The sequence below is a fragment of the Arachis ipaensis genome, chromosome B8 (assembly GCF_059453495.1).
Source record: "Arachis ipaensis isolate K30076 ecotype BB chromosome B8, ASM5945349v1, whole genome shotgun sequence".
NCBI classification, from domain to species: domain Eukaryota; kingdom Viridiplantae; phylum Streptophyta; class Magnoliopsida; order Fabales; family Fabaceae; genus Arachis; species Arachis ipaensis.
Window position 1 is genome coordinate 18,190,476 of NC_142443.1, and position 15,003 is coordinate 18,205,478.

The following is a 15,003-nucleotide window of genomic DNA, read 5'->3' on the forward strand; positions in this document are numbered from 1 at the left end:
TTCAAAACAAGGCCAACCACGCGATCGTGTCCCCCACGCGACCGCGTCATCCTAAAATTTGGCAATATGAGTTTCAAACAGAGAGTTGCGCGAACGCAAGGCTGACCTCGCGCCAATAGCACAAATCACTTCACGCGAACACGTGACCCACGCGTCCGCGTCACTTCATAGAAGCGCTAACCGCGCGAACGCGTGACTTACGCGCTCGCCTCGCCTGCGCCGCACAGCTTATCCAGATCAGCCAAATATCTTATCTTTTTCTTCCCCATATCTAAATCTTTTCTTTCCTTCTTATTTTTTTCTTTCTCCTTTCTTACTTTCTTTTTCTCTTTCATTGGTGTTAAAATTCTCTTCTTCAACTATTGCATCTTTTCTTTTATTATTCTGGTGCTTCATGACTTGTTTTAATTTGATTGGGTATTATTCATAAGTCAATGCTAATTTTTATAATACTGATATTCCTTTTGCATTGATATGCACTTACACTATCTTGCATTACCCACACTCTCTTCTCCATTGTTGCAACTTTTGCACTATTGATATGCCATTTGCTTCCACTATTTTCTCACTTGCATATTGTAGCTACCATGTAATTGAGACCTTTATTATTTGGCATTAACACCCATATTTTATTTATGTTCTTATCTTTATTTTTGGGTTACTTTCCTTCTTTTTTCTCTTCTTTCAGGATGGCCACCACGAAGAGAGAGAAAAAGCTTCTTAATGGGGAGACAGGCAAGTCAATCTACACAATCTATAGAGAAAGGCATCAGTTGGAGCAGCCCGTCCACTTGTACATCTTAGCATGCACCGAGGACGGTGCAATCTTTAAATGTGGGGAGGTCGATACCGATCTCCACGGGTTAGTTATTCTCTTCTCAATACCAATATTCTATTTTCTTTGTTTGTTCATTGTTGTATTGCATAATAGATTGCATGTGTAGTTGATTGTTTGCATTTATGTACTACTTGGTTGAAAAATAATAAGTTTCTTTCTAGGACCCTATTTTTGAAAATTTTCACTAATTTAAATTAAAAATTAAAAATTTTTTGTGTTAAATTTGTTTGAAGTTGTATTTGGAACATAGTTTAAAAAGCTAAGAACACACAACCCGTAAGATTTTGAGCTTATTTACATGGTTACACTATTTAAACCATGAATTTTATTCTTGTGTGTTTTCTTCTCTATAATTGCAATCTTTACTTTGTTTTATTCTATATGTCCATTATTTAGTGTATTTACATGCTTGCATATGATTGAGGCCATTACTTGTTTTAACTCACTTATCCCAAATAAGGCTACCCTTTTATGTCACCCTTGTTAGCCACCTTGAGCTTTTTAATTCCCTTCTATTTCATACCACATTGCTAGCCTTAAGCAGAAAAACAAAATAAAAATTCCAAGTTGAATCCTTGGTTAGTTTAAGATAAATATTATGTATAATTTAAGTGTGGGGAATTTTATGGGAACATGGGATGATAGAAAAAAGTAGGGAATTAAATTGAATAAGTTATTTGAAAATTTGGGAAGCATGCTCATGTGAAATCAAAATAATTAAATTACCATGTGCATTGATAAAAAAAAACAAAAAAAATTTAAGTAATTAAATAAAGGGATACCAAAAATAAATATTACCCCAAATGCAAAATAAAAAGAATCAATGCACATGGGACAAAATTCAAAAATAAATTTGATACATGAGCATGTAATACAAAAGTGGAAAAATTTGGGTAGCTAGGTAAAACATTTTAAATTATATAAAGTATGTATATGTTAGGTGAGATCTTAGACTAATCAAGGATTCACTTTGTTAGCTCACTTAGCCTTATATATATCCTTACCTTTACCTCAGACCCATTACAACCTTGAAAAGACCTCATGATGTTTGAATTGGTATACTAAATATTTGTTGATTGGTTAGATGAAGAACAAAGTTTAAAAAGCATGACTAGAGAAGAAGAGTAGAGTGATTACCCTATACACTAGAGTGACTAGAGTGCATATACACCATCAGTGAGGGTTCAGTGCTTGATTTTATGTTTCCTGCTTTCATGAGCTATCTTCTTGCAAGTTTACTTGTCTTTTATTGTATGATTTAAATTAGTGGAATCTAACTTATGTTTGTCTTGGAGAACTTGTTTGCTTTTAACCAAGTAGGCAGAATCATTTTAGCATATAGTTGCATTCACATTTAGGTTGCATTGCATGAGTCCTACTGTCCCTTATTTATTCTCTGTCTCCTTGAGCTTAGCATGAGGACATGCTAATATTTAGGTGTGGGGAGGTTGATAAACCACTATTTTATGGTTTATCTTGTGCTAATTCGAGTGGTTTTTATCAGCTTTTCACCCACTTATTCATATGATTTGCATGGTTTTACAATTCCTTCCTGGATTTATTCTATGATTGAAAACTTGCTTCCTAGAGCTTTAAAATTGTGTATTTTAATTCTCCTCTATACCATTTGATGCCGTGATCCGTGTGTTAAGTGTTTCAGACTTTATAAGGCATAAATGGCTTAGAGAATGGAGAGGAAGCTCGCAAAAATGGAAGGAACACAAGAAATAAAGGAGATGACCAGCGAGAAGCGACGCGGACGCATGGCTCACGCGACCGTGCAAAATGGAGAAAGCGCAGTGACGCGTTCGCGTGCCTGACGCGAACGCATGGATTGGAAGCTGCACGAATAACGCGAACGCGTGGACGACGCGTACGCGTGGCAAGAGAATTCGGCCAGTGACGCGCACGCGTGGACGACGTGTACGCGTGGCATGCGCAATCTGCAGAAAATTCAGAAAACGCTGGGGGCGATTTCGGGCCACATTTTGACCCAATTTTTGACCCAGAAACACAGTTTAAAGTCAGGAAACATGCAGAGACTCAAGACGTTTTTCATAATTCATACATAGTTTTAGGATTATTTCTTATCAATTTCCAGGTTCAATGTTCCTTTTATTTATTTTTCCAATTTAATTTATGAACTTTTCCATGTTACATTTGATATCTTTATTAATGCAATTTGAGGTATTTTAGATTTATGATTTTTATTTAGTTTTCTACATTCTTGGCTTTGGTTGATTAATTGGTAACTCTTGAGTTGTCAAACTCATTGTGATTGATAATTGATATCTTTGCTGATTGATTTAGATTCCTATAACTCTAGTATTTCCTTAGGAGTTGATTAGGACTTTAGGTGATAATTTAATTTAACCACTTAACTTAGTGGGAGCAAAAATATAATTCTCATCACCATTGATAAGGATAACTAGGATAGGAATTCTAATTCTCATACCTTGCCAAGAGTTTTATTAATTATTAATTTATTTTCCTTGCCATTTAAATTACTTGTTCAAACCTTTAAAAACCCCAAAATGTACCTTTGCATAACCAATAATAAGAACACCTCCCTGCAATTCCTTGAGAAGACGACCCGAGGTTTAAATACTTCGGTTATCAATTTTATCCAGGGTTTGTTACTTGTGACAACCAAAACTTTTGTAAGAAAGGAATTATTATCGGTCTAGAAGCTATACTTACAACGAAAATTTATTTGTGAAAATTCTAGATCGCGCGAGAGTTTCGTTCTTCAGTCGTGCTTTTTTCTTTGGGTTGCGCCTTCTTCTTAGCTGACGTTGGCCTGAGCTTTTTAGTCATATTCCAACAACTTTTTAGGTAGTATTCCGATGAGGAACCTTTTCTTTATAGTTTGTTTAGATGACCTTTTAGCGTCGTTTCAACTTGTGCTTTTGCTTTTTAAGTAGTGTCTTTTTTGCAAGACTTGTACCTTTCACCGAAGCACTTCCGGCCTTGGTTTTTTAACCTTTCTTTGGCCTTTGTGAGGTGTTTTTGTCCCTTATTAGTGATCCTTTTTATTGGTCCGACTTCTCTGTCGGGCCTTCTTAAGTTATTTTTAGTAATCCCATTTCTAGTCAGACCTCGTCAGGTCGCTTTATATGGGTTACTTTTTATAGCTTCTTGCATTATCTTGCTTCTATCACTTTACCTTGCCGACTTCTTTTGATCGTGCAATGAATTTCGCGTTTTATGAGCTTAGATTAATGCGTCTTGGTAGGAAACTTTTTAGGAAATTGATGATTTTTATTCAAATAAGAACATAAGTAAAAACACAAGTAAAAGTATGTACATGTGAGTGCTTACCCTTCTAGGTCGGGAAGTTTTTTAGATCTCGGGCTGGCGCCTCATTAAAATACCTTTTTTTTTAGGAAAAAGAGTGCGTCTTGACCTAAGATCTTTACTATTTTCTAGCTATAGTACCTTCTCAGGTTACAGGCATGCCATGACCTTGGTAGCTCCCGTCCTTCAAGGTCGGACACATTATAGTAGCCCTTTCCCAGTACTTCTGTATCTCGGTAAGGTTCTTTCCAGTTAGCTGCTAGCTTCCCTTCTCCCGACCGACCCATTCTGATATCGTTTCGGATTAAAATGAGATCGTTGGTGGAGAAGCTTCTCTGGACTACCTTCCGATTATACCTTGAGGCCATTCGGCACTTTAGTGCTTCCTCTCTTATCCGAGTTCTTTCTCGGACTTCTGGAAGTAGGTCGAGCTCCTCTCTTTGAATTTGGGGGTTGGCATCTTCATTGTAGAGGATCGTTCTGGGGATCCTTCGTCTATCTCCACGGGAATCATTGCCTCCATTCCATAAGCAAGTTGGAAGGGCCATTCTCTAGTCGGAAGGGCCATTCTCTATTTGCGAGGTGATTACCTGTGAGTCACTGAAGACGGTAAGTTTTTGAACTCCTACCTCCTTAGCCAGCCTCAGACCAGCCAGTAGTGCCTCGTATTCAGCTTGGTTATTTAAGGCAGGGAACTAGAATTTTAATGATAGCTCGATTTGGGTTCCCTGATCACTCTCTATAATTACGCCTACGCCACTCCCGGTTTTATTTGAGGAGCCGTCCACGTAGAGATTCCATTCTACGGGGATACCCGGGGAGTCAGTGTATTCTGCGATGAAGTCGACCAGATACTGTGACTTAATAACTGTCCGAGTTTCATATTTGAGGTCAAATTTTGATAACTCGACTGCCCATTGTAGGATTCTTCTAGCTAAATCTATTTTCTGTAAAATACATTTTATGGGCTGGTTAGTCTGTACTCTGATGGTGTGAGCTTGGAAGTAAGGGCGGAGTCGTCGAGAAGTGAATATAAGGGCGTAGGCGAACTTTTCTATCTTTTGATAATTTAGTTCAGCCCCTTGTAGAGCCTTACAGATGAAGTAGATGGGTTGTTTCCCACCTTCGTCTTCTCTGACTAGTGCTGAAGCTATTGCCTGACTTCCTACGGCGAGGTATAGTATGAGTTCTTCGCCTTCCCGAGGTCGAGTAAGGATGGGTGGTTGCCCCAAAAATTTCTTGAAATCTTGGAAGGCTTGTTCACATTCTGAGGTCCACTCAAACCTCTTTCCCTTCTTTAATGTTGCATAGAAGGGGAGAGATCTTAAGGCTGATCCAGCTAGAAATCTGGATAGGGGTGCTAGTCTTTCGTTAAGCTGTTGTACCTCTTTGACGCAGGTCGGGCTTTTCATGTTTAGTATGGCCTGACACTTATCTGGGTTAGCTTCAATTCCTCTCTGAGTGAGCATGAATCCCAAAAATTTGCCAGCTTCTACCGCGAAGGTGCACTTTGCGGGGTTAAGTCGTATCACATGCTTTCTTATGGTGTCGAACACTTTAGTGAGGTCTAATAGCAATGATTCCTCCTTTTGTGTTTTTACCAGCATGTCGTCTACATATACCTCCATTAGCTTTTCGATATGATCGGCAAAAACTTTGTTCATCAATCTTTGGTATGTAGCCCCTCCATTTTTGAGTCCAAAAGGCATAATTATGTAGCAGTAGTTCGCTTTAGGGGTTAGGAACGAGGTCTTTTCTTGGTCGGGCGGATACATTGGGATTTGGTTGTATCCTGAATAGGCGTCCATGAAGGAAAGGTATTTGTATCCGGAAGAGGCATCCACTAGAGTGTCTATATTTGGGAGTGGGTATGGATCTTTTGGGCAGGCCTTATTGAGGTCTGTGTAGTCAGTACACATCCGCCACTTTCCATTTGACTTCTTTACCAAGATGACGTTTGCTAGCCATAATGGGTACTTAACCTCCCTTATGAACCCTGCCTCGAGTAAGGCTTGTACATGTTCTTCCATAGCTTGGGACCTTTCTGGGCCAAGCTTCCTACGCTTCTGTTGCACTGGCCGGGATCCAGGATATACTACCAATTTGTGGCACATTAGTCCGGGATCTATGCTGGGCATGTCTGCGGCCATCCATGCAAGGAGGTCGGAATTATCTTTTAAGAACTGTATCAGCAGCTCCTTGAAGTTTCCTTTTAAGGTTGCTCCTATACTTGTTATTTTGTCCTGAGTATCCCCAATCCGAACTTCTTCGATCTCCCCTTCTGGTTGAGGACGAAGCTCTTCGCGAGCTCGGGCTCCCCCGAGTTCAATAGTGTTAGCTTCTTTTCCTCCGGGGTTACCTTTAAGGTTCAGACTTTCGTTGTAACAGCGTCGCGCAAGGTTTTCGTCTCCTTTATGGTGGCGATCCCCTCTGGGATTGGGAACTTCATGCATAAGTGTGGAGTGGAGACCACTGTGGCGAGCTGATTTAACGTTGTCCGACCTATAAGAGCGTTGTATCCGGAGTTCACGTCGACTACGATGTGGTCTATGCTCATCGTTCTAGACCGTGTTCCTTTTTCGAATGTTGTGTGCAGTGGGATATACCCAAGCGGCTGGATTGGGGCGTCTCCGAGTCTGAACAAGCTATTTGGATAAGCTCTAAGCTCTTTCTCTTGTAGGCCGAGCTTGTCGAAAGCGAATTTGAATAGGATATCTGTGGAGCTCCCTTGGTCTACCAACGTTCGATGGAGATTAGCATTGGCGAGTATGATGGTAATGACCACGGGGTCATCATGCCCCGGGATGATACCTGTGGCGTCTTCTCGGGTGAAGGTAATAGTGGGGAGGTCGGGTGACTCGTCCCCTTCTCGGACATGATACACCTCTTTAAGGTGTCTCTTGCGGGACGACTTAGAGACCCCTCCTCCTTCGAATCCTCCAATTATCATATGGACGTGTCTCTCAGGGGTGTGAGGTGGACGTTAAACTCGTCCAACCTCTTCATCCCTTCTTCTCTTATTGGCTAAGAACCGATCTAGTCGCCCTTCTCGTGCCAATTTTTCTATAACATTTTTTAGGTCGAAGCACGCGTTGGTAGGATGCCCGTAGATTCGGTGGTATTCGCAATACTCTGTCCGACTTCCTTCTCTTTTATGTTTAATCGAGCGAGGTGGTGGGATCTTCTCAGTATTGCATATCTCTCGATAAACGTCTACAAGGGACACCCAAAGAGGGGTGTAGTTGTGGTACTTTCTAGGTTTCTCCGTAGGTTGGTCTTCTTTTTTCCTGGATTCTTTATCCTTATCCCGGGATGGGTAGGAGAATCCGGATTTTGAAGTTTCTCCTAATCGAGAGTCCTCTTCCATATTGATGTACTTCTCCGCCCGCTCTTGTACCTCCTAATCCACCAAACCGTTTTTTCAGCAACCACAACAACTCTACTCGCAACATATAACAATCAGGACTCGACCCCACGTTACCGAAACTCATATTCATTAACCAAACACAACAGAATACTAACGCGAAGCTTTTCGAAACATACTTACCAAAATAACAAAACGAAGCAGCTGCGATTTCGAATCGACCAGGCAAAAGATATGTTAGCGGCCAAAAGCTTTGGTGGATCAACTATAATAACCACACAGTATCAAAACCTTCTCGAAACCCAAAATGACAGAAACCTCAATTAAAACCCTTACTGGCAAAATTTTTCGGCGACGGCAGTAGGGTCTCAAGCGGCAGAAGCTCAGCCCGGAGCTCCGGCGGTGGTCCCGGAAGTCACATAACCACTCTCGACAGTGAGAAACACAGAGACGCAACTCCCTTCTCCCGCAGCGACACCTGCGGCGACCTGAACCCCTTTTTGACGGCGGCAGTTTCGACAGAGGCGGCGCCGGCGACGCAAGCATGGCTGGGCACGGTGGTTGAACCCCAGCTTAGCCTCGGATCTCTCTGTCTCTTCTGTTCGTTGTGACTGGACGGCCTTCTTCTCAACGGCACGGCGGCAGAGCAAACTAGACTGGCGACGGCGCATTCGGCGGCGACGCGGGCTGGAGGTGCCGGCGACAGCGGCGGCTTCACCTTTTCCGCGCGCGCTCCTCCTTTTTCGTCTGTGGCTATGGCTCGCACTCTCTTCAGGTCGCGGTTCTGTTTCTGACGCGGTGCAAGGACTATCGGCGATGACGACCAGATTTCCAGCAACGGCAACAAGGATGCACGGCGGTGGCTTCTCCTGGCGACGACGAAGACGGCATGGCTGTAGCGGCTGTGCGACGCGATAGGGACTGGACGGCTCCTTCCTCCCATGCGCGCACGCCCTTCCTTCTTCTCTCTCCCAGACTCTCCTTTCTCCTCTGATAGCAACAGCGGCGACGGTGGTAGTGACACCCACCGCACCGCCTCCCTCTTCTCCACCTTCCTGTTTCATTTCTTTCGTGCAAGAAGAAGTGAAAGCTGCCCGTGCTACTGCTGCTAGGTGAGGGAAACATTGTGGGTGCTATGGCTGGGTCTTGGGGGGAAACGGGTCGGGTTATGGTTTTTAGGGTTAGGGTTTCATTTTCAAAAATTAGGGTTAGGGTAGTTTGGTAATTTCAAATAAAATTGGGAATAATATAATGATTGAAATTCAAATTAAATCCAAAACTAATTGTATATAGAAAATACTATTTGCTCATCAGTTTTACAAATTATTTTCAATAAAATGTCCAAATCAAATAATTAGAAATAATATAATTAAATCCTTTATCTTCCCAAAACAGCAGTATCAATATTTTAAAATATTAATTATTTAGTCCAAGTCATATAAAATCCTTATTATCTCACAACTAACAACTTTATAATTTGAATATAGAAAATAATTCAATAATTACAAAATTGGATAATAATCTTAATTTATTTCAAATTCAATTAATCGAAACTTGCTTTAATTTTCTTTAATAAAGAAATTTCTGAAATTAAAGCTACAGAAATACTGAATTTGAAATGAGCTCATGATGGTCCTTTTTCAAAAGTTCTGGGTCTTACATTCTACCCACCTTATAAAAATTTTCGTCCTCGAAAATTGATACAAAATGAAAGAAATTTCACAACAGTTCACTCTTGAACACATTTGAGGAAGAAGCAAAAACATTTCAACATATAAACATATATACGGTTTTCAAATACTTGGGGTTGTCGTATGCATAAGGATACAAAGGTAGGGGTGTGATTGTAAAGCAAACATTACAAGGTAGGCTCAATGTAAAAGATTATATGGGTCAAAACAAGATGGGGTTAAAACGACGTGCTTAACATCCGCACACTAATCTCATATCATCCTCAAGGCTTCAAATTTCCAATTCCATCAAGCACTTTACAATCCCCATATCCGATCATAAGCCTGACACCCACAAACCCGTTCGCAAGGAACAAAACTCCCACAACTCATAACGTTGCACACCTACTGTTTCAACTTCCATATACACATATCACATCTTAAAGAACTAACGCATCGTGTTACTACGTCTACAGGTCGCACATGATATCAAACAATTCTCGAGTCTACTCAGAAGGATACAAGATTTAGAACGGAGAGACAATTGTCAAGGACAATACTCATAGATTTGAAAGAATGTATCCAATTCCAGGTAAACAAAGATACTCAAGGAATGAAGTTTGCTAGAAATAAATCAATTGACAACTTCAAAGATAACCCTTGGATCAAAGAATTTCAATAGGATCAATAAGAAGAAAACCAGCGCATTAGTTTGAACAAATTCAAGCTGAGTCGAAGAAGTATAAGGTTTACAGAAAAGAATATCTCAAACCCAAGACAAAGCTCACAGAACTCAAGAGCACGATTAAAAATACTTCCGAATACATTGTTCATAAAAGAATTGAGAATTTGCGAAAAAATCACTTCGCATTCTAGAAGAAAAGTTGAGCAACAAACATTCTCCAAGGGAGTAGCAAACGCATAAACGTGGCTTTACTTTAATACAATTTCATGTTGAAGTAGATTATGTAGAGTTTTAAAAACAAAATGCACACAAGTTTAGCTAAGAGCCAAAATATTTCCTTAAATATTTTAGAAGGATAGTTAGGTGAACAACCTAACCAAAAGCAATCATAAAACTCGGAAGAGAAATCAAATGCTTGTTCAAAAATTCCCAAAGTCCATATTCAAACAAGCATGTATAAAAGATTTAGCAAGGACGAAAGGGAAAGTTAAGCTCTATTTAGAAAAGAAAATCCAAGGTAAAAGTTTGCTTTTAAATTGGTAAAAGAAACAAGTGATGCGTTACCAACGAACCAGTTTCCACTAAACAAGGAAGCTTTTCAAAACTCCATTTAAAATAGCGCATGTCAACTTTAAATCATCTTTGTCAAAATTGAACAATGATTTCAATTACAATCAGGCAACAGAAAAATAGATTTAGTTTAGAACTTCTTCAAGGAGAATTCAAAACTTCTTTAAAAGTTCGAAACAAGACTCCAAAAGTATACTTGAAATCACCATCTCAGAAGGATATTCAAGAAAATTAGGATGTACTTAAAAGGAGTTAAGCCATACAAGAAAAAGATCTTAAATCAAGGGAGTTCAAACAAGATCCACTAGGCATGAGATTCACAAGAGAATGGAAACTGAGGTTGACGGTAGTGCTCTCAAGAGGTAGGAGAATAATTAAAAATAGAATCACGTATGACATTCATGGAGATGAAAAGGTTAAGAAGGAACAAGTCCGTTCATAAGAAGAAGGCTATGAGTCCAACATTTTCAAATGTATAACACTGGCATAAATAATGTAGTGTGCTAAGCCAAACTCAAATCAAAATAAATTAAGTGAAGTTTATCCAACGAAAATCAACTAGAATGAAAGCGAAACATCTTTTCTTTCCAGAATTTTGAGAAATACCAAAATACATAATCAAATAAAGATATGCATTGGATCTGTAGTAAAATTATTAGAAAGTCAGATTGTATTTAAGGTAAGTGCAGTTCCATAAACCAGTAAAAGTACAGGCGAGGTATCAGGAATAAATAGTTGTTAAACTGTACAAGAAATCTTCAAAGTTTCATATATAGATAAGTATATATCTAATCAACAGCAATTTTTATAAAAATCTCAAAATTGGATGTAATCACTGTCAATTAAGAAAAAAACTGAATCAACAATTTCTCTAAGAATGGACTCGGAGTCCGGAGTTAAAAGGCACAACACATTAAGACAAGTTCAAAGCTATATCAAAGAATACGTGAATCAAGAAGGACTCAAACAGAGAAAGATAGATGTAACAAGGACTACAAACAAGCATATGCAACTAAGATCAAACAAGAATGCATGTGAATAGAGGAATAGAGTTGAAAAATCAAACTACCCTTCAAAAGGATTAGCAAACAAGAACTTCAAGTTAGGATATGAAAGAATAGGTCGACTCGAACAGAATTCAAGACACACCACTGATTAGCCTAGAGAAATAGTTTCTAACGTTTCCCAAAACCCGCGATTCACTTTGCTCAAAACTCGTATATCATCTATGATAACCCATCAATGCTTTCATATACATAATTCACTAGTATTAAGCTGGCCAAACTTAATATCAGGAATTATGCAATGCAAGACTAATAGCGTTAATCAATAGACCGTCATGTGTACAAAGTTCTAATTCTCGTCATTCGACAAGACCTAATACATGACAAATGCTCAGAGTATGCAATTGAAGCATAGTCGGTCCATTCCTCAGGCTCTACAGGAAAGACCGCTCTGATACCATAATGTAACACCCTAACTACCAAAGCTCACGCTTCCGGCTGCGCTACTCTGATAGCTCGGACATTACGACGACTTTATACTATTTAATACTAAAATATGAGCCTGTTTAAAACTTAAAACCGCAACATCGCTTCAAAGTACTTTTATTATGTACATACATCCATACATACAATACAACTTACAAGACTCTCAAAGAGTACATACATACATACATATATATATATATATATATATATATATATATATATATATATATATATATATATATATAATATTACAAGCTTTAACCAATACAATTCCTACTCCCTCTTACAGAATACATATAGATAAGGGCGAGGGAACAATATATAATAACTAAAGCAATACAGAGCATCTCAATGATAACTAAAATAAGCTCTTCATGACTTCTACGCCCATATCCTGAAAGGGAAAATTGTAGGGGGTGAGAACATCATCCTCGAAAGGGTTCTCACCGTAGGGTTGCAGAATTACTATAATAGGATACGAGAGATAAAATCGTTACAGTTATTGATAACCGCCTTATGTATCTTTTCAAAAACAACAATTTATTATAAAAGAGAAATCTAAAATCTTTTCTGAGAGAGAAACTGTTCAATTCTTAGAAACTCAAAAGCCTTTCAAAAGGTTTATCTAAGCTGAACCAAATTAGCCTTTCATACTTTTCCAAATCAGAAACACAAAACCGAAACCAATCATTGGTCCATCTCATTTCAACCACGGCCCTAGGTCCAAACAATCCAACTAACAACCAATCACCACAGTCCAACAGAGTCTCAGTCGCAAACATAAATAGGAAGGTTCAAGCACAAACAAACAGTTATTGCAAGTAGAACAATTATCAGATAATCACAAATAATCACAAAGGCAAATCAAGTACAATATGCACACCCAAACCATGTCACATAGATGCATATGATGCATGCTTGTCCTAGTGGCTGATGATATCATCTGTCGGTTATAAAGCCAACCCGACAAGTCTTGGTAGCTAACCATTGGACTGTCCCTCTGTCGTGCATCCCCAACTCGAGTTATTTCTCGATCATCATCATGATCATAATCATAATCCATATCCAACACCCTCACTGGTGTATATTCACGGGGGCGAGCTCATCCGAGACTTTTACAGTGCCCGGCCATACTTACGACATAGGGTCAGCAGAGTCTCGAGTCTCCACCTGGAGCACGTGGTGGCTAGCCACTGCTTTCACCCAGGGAAACTCGTGTCTTAGATAGTGGAAGTGCAAAATCACAATTATCAATATTTCAGCATATATGCATTTATTCTCAGCCATAAATCAACATTCATTTCAGCCATCCGGCTTAAATTCATGACTCATAGTCAACCATTCGGTTTATAGTTGAATCCAGAACCAGCCAAAATTCATAATCATACACAACCATTCTGGCTCATAACAAAACAGCACTTCCACCATCCAACATCATCAAATTCATAAAATCATTATTCAAAGCCATAAATCACTTTTTCTCAATTCAATTTACTCTAAAATCAAATTTCAGCTCTTTTCAGCCTTGGCTTTAAAGATGTCATTTCTTAAATCATCTCAGGCTCATAAGGCACTTTTACTCAAAGTAAGTTCCCCTTTTAAAACAATGCCACTCTCGGCATCCTCTTTCTAAAACTTCCATAACCATGACAAGTTAAAGATTTATTTTAAAATATTCAAAATCATCCATCCAACAACGGGATTTTATAACAAAAGTTCCTCGGCAGAGTCTCAAGTCTTTAGGGGAGACTAACTCAACTCGTTTCCTCAAATTCACTTAAAATCATTAAAACCTTGGCTTCCTGATTTGAGTAATAAAATAGGATCTAAGCCAAACCAAGTCATGTAATCAATTACTCCTTTCAAAGCCATTTCTTTTACTTAAACAAAAACCAGCTTCAACCCCATGAGAAATTCTAAAGCGTTTCAAACTGCTCAAAAATTGTTTTAGTCTTGCAAAAATTCAGAACTCAAAGAGTACTTAAAACGTTTCCCAAAACATTTTAGAATGAAACCTGTCAATAGACGCTCAGGTTCTTTCAAAGTCACTGAAACTTCTCTAATTGAAACCCTCAAGTCAAATTCGAAGGCATAAACCCTTTTCACATTTAAAACAGCCTTAAAGCATAAGTTTCATCTAAATAACTTGTTCACAAGGGAAATATAATACTTTTCTTAAGAAACAAGACTAAATCACAAGTTCCTTTTTAATAATTCATTTCAAAAGCATAAGTCATCCCTTTCTTAATAATTCAGATAAAATAATAGAATTCTTTAACTCATAAGTTTACGAATAATGTTTTAGTAAAGTCCCGGATTCTACCAAAATTTCGGCAGCACTTCCCCTAAAACTTGGACTCTGCCACCCTTTCCGGGTCCCATCCAAACCAATCCACAATCTTTATCAACGATTCAAAACCCAAAATCAGTCCAAAAACAACTGAATCCAACATTCAACTCATTTTCATATTTCAAGGAACCCTTTCAAAATCAAATCATTATCAACCGATCAACTCATTTCCAAACTTTAAGGAAACCGTTCAACAACAATTTGTTTATCAAAACTGAACCAATTAAAGCAAACCAGGCTGAACACAAAAGTGTATTCTATTTTTCACATTTTCAAGAAAATTGACTCAACTCAAATCAATTCCCAACGGATTAAACTCGATCTCAAATCTTTAAAAGAATCAACTTCAAAAACATTCTGTTTCACAAAGCCGCACAACAATCCAGTCAAACAACATTCATAGTCATTCAAGTCAACCAAAAAATACATAAGACTGATACAATCACCAAATATACCATGTCTCACATCAGTATCCATATGTAATAATTCCAATATATAAAACATAGCTTTCGGAAAATAGCCCCTACCTCAATTGTCGAAACCCGAAAACTCTAAGACTCATCACAACTTGTTTCCTCTTGGCCCGCAACTGCGGCAGCCGCAACCTCAGCACCAAACCGTTTTCACAGCAACCACAACAACTTTACTCGCAACATATAACAATCAGGACTCGACCCCACGTTACCGAAACTCATATTCATTAACCAAACACAACAGAATACTAACATGAGGCTTTTCG